The sequence below is a fragment of the Apteryx rowi genome, unplaced genomic scaffold (genome assembly GCF_003343035.1).
Source record: "Apteryx rowi isolate R43461 unplaced genomic scaffold, aptRow1 scaffold_858, whole genome shotgun sequence".
Classification (NCBI taxonomy): Eukaryota; Metazoa; Chordata; class Aves; order Apterygiformes; family Apterygidae; genus Apteryx; species Apteryx rowi.
The window spans coordinates 228,384-235,739 of NW_020451158.1; the positions used below are offsets into that span (position 1 = coordinate 228,384).

The 7,356-nt window shown below is 38.1% G+C and overlaps 1 long non-coding RNA gene across 1 annotated transcript; it reads left to right on the top strand.

The window, feature by feature from the left end:
- Nucleotides 1–3,416, top strand: LOC112977686. Its single transcript, XR_003257610.1, has 3 exons — nucleotides 1–66; nucleotides 2,063–2,248; nucleotides 3,172–3,416. It is a non-coding gene; the product is annotated as an uncharacterized LOC112977686 (long non-coding RNA).
- Nucleotides 3,417–7,356: the final 3,940 nt, after the last annotated feature.

Genomic DNA, 7,356 nt, shown 5'->3' on the forward strand with positions numbered 1-7,356 from the left:
AGATTTCCCTGCTGAACAAAGAACAGCACTCGGAGATGAAAAATAATAAACATCTTTCAGAGAAAGGTGGCAGTTTTTCTATAGCAAGCTTTCCATATAAACATGTGGTAGCTGAGATAAATTATCTATGTTCACTGGCCACAGCAACTAAAAATGATCCTCCCATTCTGCCACCAGTTACCTTTTGAAACCAAAAATCAGTATTTGTGCATAAAACTCATATTAAATGCAGGGAAGCCCTAGTTCACTTTGGCTTAGTGCTCCATGCTCAGCTTCGCCCTGGTTAGATAAAGAACGGACTGAGATTTTCCTTTTCCATGTGTGTACTAAGGCCACAGGCACTGAAATGGTGCAACACAAAGAAAATGTTATGAAGAAAGGGGGTGAATACAATCTGGTGGGACACAGTGCCACGTTTCCTCACAAGCTGAAAAAAAGACACGTATTTTGAGGTACAACGATGACCTCAGAGGCCCAGGTTTAATTCTGCAATTACCGTGCGGTTTCTTTCTTTTGAGAGAAAAATTCCCTAATTTTCATTGATCTAACGTTTCTTCATTTGGAAGAGCACAGGGAAATAAGAAAATAATAATGTCAAAGGCTCAAAACAGAGAAATTATATTACCACTGGTACAGCGGAGGACCCAAGGAATACATTTTCCTCAGGAAAGGATTAAACAACGCGGCCATTGGCAAGCAAAGGCTAATCCACTCTCTCTGAAAGCACCCGACTTGGATTTTTTGGCGGTCCTGCTACATACTTGGAGGCTACTGTGCAGCAAACCTGCTCCGCTGCCACTCGCCGCCCGCACGTGCCTAAATTAGTTCTCCATTTTGCGGAGGCCCTGGGAGAGCAATTCCCATTGAGAGGGGAACAAAGGCCGCGACCCGGGGTCAGGCGTAATGCCGGGAGCGCGACCTCCCCTTTGTGCCCAGCAGCACTGTTTACTCTGCCTAAGTAAAGATCACCAATACATTAACTAAAGAGGATTAAAAAGGTCATATCCCCAGGGATGGAGCTCGCGCAAGTGGCAATTCTCTCCAGTCACTAAATCATTTGACTTTTTTTTTTTTTTTTTTTTTTAAATAGAGACACCTTAACCTGCTCATTGACAAGTTATTTCCAAAGCAAAAAACGAGTGCAAAATTTGCGTGTGGCCTTCCTTCCAGAAATGGGTTAATGGCTGCACATGCAGCAGGCTATTTTGGAGTTATTTTTAAAGATATTGAAATACGTTAAATGAAAGCTATCACCTCAATACAATTTTTCTACATTTCCTTCTGAAAAGTTCTGAGTCGATTTACAAAATTGTTTGGGTCATAAAATGGTTAGTAAAAAGTGGTATCTTTTGTAGCTGTTATAAATTGGAATCATAAAATAGCCTGTAGCATGGCAATATGCAGAAGGAGTACTTGCTAGTGTAGAACATTACTGCTAAATCTGGAATATTTCACTTGTGAAAAAGAAACAAAGGAAAACAAAGGAAAAATGTTCTCTATTAGAAGGCATGCTGCTAGCTAGGCATACCCAAGTGAAATAAGCACATACTTTTGGTGTTAAGCTTTCTGTTACTTATTTATAACATTTTAGAACACCATTATTAATAGCAGAACTATCTCATGAAACAGCTAAGTTAACACTGCATTGTTAACGCAGGGGAGGCAACACGGTCAGTTAGCTAGCACGCTGCACTATCACCTTTCCATCCCGGCCCCTAACCCACTGGCCTGCCGGGTGATGCCAGCTCGTGCTCCCTCCTCTCTTCTGCTAGGCCACTGTGCTCCAGCAACAGGCGGGAGCAGTAAGGAAGATCCTCTGCGCTGTACCTCAGCATGTCAGAGAAGTAACTTCTCCCTTTGGCAAGCTTCTTCAGAGCAGGAACACATGCATTTCAAATGGTTTTAAAAGTATCTAAACAGATAGATGATGAGATCAAGGATCCAATAAAAATAGCATTACACTCGCTTTATTATGTTTTCCCTTTGTGAAAAGAATCACTTCCTTCTTTACCCATCACTGCTGTTCCTAGTGCCTGTTTCTGATCTTTCCTTTCCCTAGCAGGAAGAGAGGGAAACTTACTGCTGTCAAGAAAACCAAATGGAAAAACCCTTCCTAGCATACGTGTCCCATTGAGAAGCATGGAGTTTAGCCCAGACAGCTCACAACAACCTCCACAGAGGCCAAGTGTAAAAGAAGAAACTTCCAAAGTATCTGTTTGTACCATGATGGGCAGCATTTTCACCACAGGTGGGTGACAGACTGGCACTCAGTACAATTCTCTTCTACTTTTTCCCACCTCTCCACTTCTGTGCCTGGAACAACTGAACCGAACCATACTGTTTCCAGTGATTGCTGTTCCCCCTAAATCTAGTATGAAAGTATTGGGCTTTTTATTATATCAGGAGTCAAAGAAAGAGCAGTGGAGTCAGAAAGCCTTGACAGACAACAGGCTTAGAAGTCAATGTGCAGAGCAAAACAAGCACCTAAGGAAAAAAAAATATACAGCAGGTATTTAAAATAAGTCACTTGGAATCACAGTACCACTTTGTCATGCTGAATGTTTATCCCATCTCCCCTTTTTCGTCTGCTTTTAGGCACAGAAGATTATGTAGCCGTGTATCACTCAGAAATAAAGGGTAACAATCTCAAATAGAGAAGTAGGTGGGCAAGAACAAACTATATACAGCAAAAAGCTTTATAACAGGTTGAGGCAAACAGGTATCTCTTCCAAAAACCAAAAGCACTGAATCGAAACAACTAGTACAAAGAATATACCTAGAAAGTAATATTTTAAGTGGAGATTAGAAGCATAAGGACTGAACCAATGTATTGACATATATTGGAAGCAGGAAGACTGCACAACAATTGCCTGGTAAGTCTAAAATAGTACTGGGAAATAAAGGGAGTGAATAAAGAGGAGGAAAAACACTGCAGAAAAAATAATGGTTAATTATGACCTTGAGATATTTAGTCATGCAAAGTAGTAAACTCCTTCTTTCTCACCCTGTATATATGACCACGTTAGCACTTCTTGTTAGCTGAGTTCCTGATCTGGGATTTATTTATTTATTTATATATAAAGAAAGCTGTATACCCACTAGTCCTCCCAACAGAAACTCGAGACTATTCCTTCTGGTCTTTCATTTTCTTCTTCTCTTTAACCTTCACAGCAGCCAGCAGAACTATCAAGATCCAAGATAGGAAATAAAACCACATTCTAAGAAGCAGTGGAATAAGATGTTCCTTCTCTAGAACAAGGAAACAGTGGAGGAAGCATGACTTTGTCACACACAACTCCTGTATAGACCGTTTTGGGTGAGGAGCAATATTGACCCTCCCTCTTATTCCTGGCTGTACCTCTTTATCTCCTGGTGTCCGGAAATCAGGACAAATCCAGAGACAGCCTTTAGCTTAAAAGAAGTTATCAGGTTTAATACAGGGTGGAAACAGTTGAAATATCTGTGATACGCAAGCGATCCAACTGTACCTGTCTGTTCCTGCTAGACTTCAAATCCTATTAATCTACACTTTTGCAAGTAAAGGATGAGAGAGCAGCACACATCAAACCAGAAAGTGCTGAAATAACTGAGTAAGTTAAAAAGCAAGCCATTCAGAGGACTAGATACACATGCAAGAGTTCTGAAGAAGCTCAAGGTTGAAGCCAATGTTTCCAACAAAAATATACACCCTCTCCTATCAGGAACAAAAGAATAGCACTCCTTAAAAATTGCTACAAATGATGTAGATTACAAGCCAGTGAATTCTAGCATTTAGCAAACTGGCTGGAAGGCTACTTAAAAAGCATTACAACTTTAATGCCTAAGCAAAGATTACATAATGGAGAGAAAAAAAGCATTGCTAACATAATGAAAAATATGTCTTTTTTAACTTGGAATGCATCTGCAGAAGAAATTGTTATTTATTTGGCCTTTCAAAAGTGCTTTGATAATGTGACTCAAAGGCCATAAAGAAAACAGAATGATCATGACTGAGAGTCAGAGTCATGATTAAAAATTAGCTAAGCAGCCAAGAGCAAAATATAGGAATAAAGAGACAATTTAAGTAGAAAAAGGTTAGCAGTTGTTGCCTGTAGAAAGCATGCTTGCATCAGCTTTTAACATTAATTAGTGGTCTGGAAAGACAGCTATATAATGAGGCGGCAAAATTGACAAATGATTGGAATGTATTTGGGTTACTGAAGGGGTTTAACAAAGTCGAGCGTACATGAATCATTATGATAAATAACTTTTAGTTTTGACAATTGCTAAGTAAGTCACACTGAAACATTCTCAGCAAAGGGAAAAGACCTAGGTGCCATCATAGAAAGTCAGTGAAAGCTTTCATGTATATGCAGCAATGTCAAAAAAGACAAATTTTATGATGCATACAAAAAAGCACAGAATACAATACTGAAAACATTACGCTTCTGGCATACACCTGCCAGGGAAATACCTTCATGGAGAATGCTGTCTACAGTTCTTTCCCCTTACCTCATTAAAACTCCAGCAGTAACAGGAATGCAAAGGCAGATGACTACAGTGATTTGATTCACAGAAAGACTCCCACGTAAGAACGTACAAAGTGATTAAACTATTTATGCTAGCAAGCACACGAGCAACAGGGAACATGACAGAGATACATACCTTAAAAGTCAGAATTGTAGTCTATTTCATCTACTTCCAGTCTCAAACAGGAGACCACTCAGTTAAATTAAATAAGCAGTAAGTTAAAACCATGGAAATATTAAGATATATTATTTTACAAAGTGCAGGCTCAGCATGTGAAAATCAGTGCCACAGTGCATCATTAAGGGACCTCGGTGGGATTCTGAAAGAATACAGATCTATGTACAGCCTAACAGAATATTACAGCGTTAAATAAGACTGTTTGCTGGAAAGACTGGAAAGACCCTTGCACAAAGTCACAATAAAAACGTTGGCCAAGGGATCTACTTGGCCCACCTTCCAGAAAGACCAGGGTATTCCAAAAGGATCAAGTGTTGGTCCTCTTAGTCCTATATTCTCTTACCAATCAACCATTTGTAAAAACTGTAAAGGAAACACAATATTTATTAGGCTGTGGATCTGATCCAATGCAATAATTTCTATATTCAAAGGCTTCCTGTGGCCAAAAGCAATTGCAAAAAATAGAGAAGTTCACTGCAACAAAAGTGAAATACATAATCATCTAAGTTAGAGCACCTGATACAACACTATCAATGCATCACTCAAACTTAACAAAAACACTTAAAAACATGTATGTTGACTTTGCTACTTGCTCTTCCCCCCTCCCCATAAATAATTAAGAGGAACTCCTAAATTATAATTAATATAAGATATTGTTTTACTGAACAACTGCATTTCCTTCTTTATCTTTTTTCCCCATCCACACATCATTATTTGCAAAAACCATTTAATAATTATAAGAGATTCCAAGATGTGTGTCAGATTCTGGGCTATTGCCACTTGTATGGTGGTTTGCTATACTTAGCCTTCAGTCTTGTGGCTAACAATTCACCCAGACTGTGATAATACCTCACCACAACCCACACACTGCTGTTCTTCAAAGGAAAATAAGGATACATAATTAAGAGATGATGAGCTCAAATATAAGAGAGGAGATAAGGGAACAGATTCTGTAACCACACCTGTGAGTGGTTATACTACTGAAGAAGTTTGGTCAGCTCCACTTGCACTCGTTATAACAGTAAAACAGTCGCACATTCAAGATACTTAAGTAACATTTGCAACAGCAGAGGAAAAAAAGGAGTCATAAAACCTTGCCACTACAGAAAAATAGCTTTAAAATCTATTACACTGAATTAGGAATGTAAATAAGCCTTATTAGCAAATAACCAACATAACAAATGTGGGTTATGTCTTAAAATATGTGGTTTTACTGGAAATATTCTTGAAGTCTCATCCCTAAAGAATTTTTACTTAAAATACACTTAAAATCTCATCCCAAGCTTTTGTGATCCTGTAATTGCAGTCATAATGCAAGGAACGACGGGGGAAGTATCTGTGCATATACATGCCAATTTAGGGGCTAATACTGCAGCATTCTGCATGGAAATCAAAATTAAGGAGGGGGTATAGATACATTTAGGGTCTACAGATCAGTCCCTTGATGGATATTTGCAATAAAGAAAGCATCAAACCACTTTCCTTATTGCTCTAAAAAAAGTTGAAACTAATTTTTGTGGGTTTTGTCATGATTCGTGAAAGAGTTGAGCAATTTGAGGCAAAACAAGATGCACAAAGCTGCCAACCTTATAGCGAGAACAAGTGACCATCTGTCATCCGCGTTAAGAAATCAGTAGGATTATATGTCCACTTGATTTCTGATAAAAATATTTCTGTTTTACCTAAAAGTAGTCTTCATTTTGTAAAGATCAAGGACCGCATATCCCAAGGCTTAGCCTCCAGCAGCCCCGTCTGCATGGCCAGACTCTCCGGGCAGCAGCCACACCCTCCTCTTCCTAATTTTTTTCCACTGATCATGAAATACTTTTTAAGCCAGGCACTGAAAAAATATATTTTTAATGGACACCAGATACCGCATTACTGATTTAATTACGCAGATTAAAAAACAAATTAATATATTTGTACACATACATTCTACTTTCTGTTTTATTTCAAACAAATTTGGTCTGCCTGATTTGGCTCTCTATTCAAATCACAAGAAACATTATTAAAAGGTGTTCTGTGTCGACAGAATAATCAAGCCCTCAATCCTTTTACAGGATTTAATATAACGTCAACTCCATCAGTACTGGAAAAAAACACAAATCAGAGGCTTTTCAGAATAACTTCTGACAAGCCTATGTATTTTATAATAGTAATAGATACCAACACAGACAGCTTAGAAAGGTGTTCCAGAGGTTCCCTCCTATATCAGTAGGGTTCTACAAATTTAAAATTGAGCTGATCTGTTCAACTCAGACTTTATAAAAGAAAGCAATATTTGAGCAAATCTTTCCCAGCTTACACATCACTCAGAACCTCACCCAGACTATCAAAGATTTAGTTCACTGTATATTTATCACAATCAGAATGAAACTGCATATTGTGCATCCCTCAGCATATACTTAATATTATTATATTTCATGCAATTTCTTTTATCAGTAATTTGGCAATACACAGAACATTATAGAAATTGATGGTTGCTATAGAGTTTTGCATATTGTATCATCTACAGGCTTAGTGTATTATTTACATGATACTGCAATTATACTACATTTCATATTATATTTAAGCATACAATATTGAATATAAATACACAGTAATAGAAACAACTTTTTCCAGTGCCTCAGGAAAAACACTTATTTTCAAATAACCAGCTCCAGCATTCAA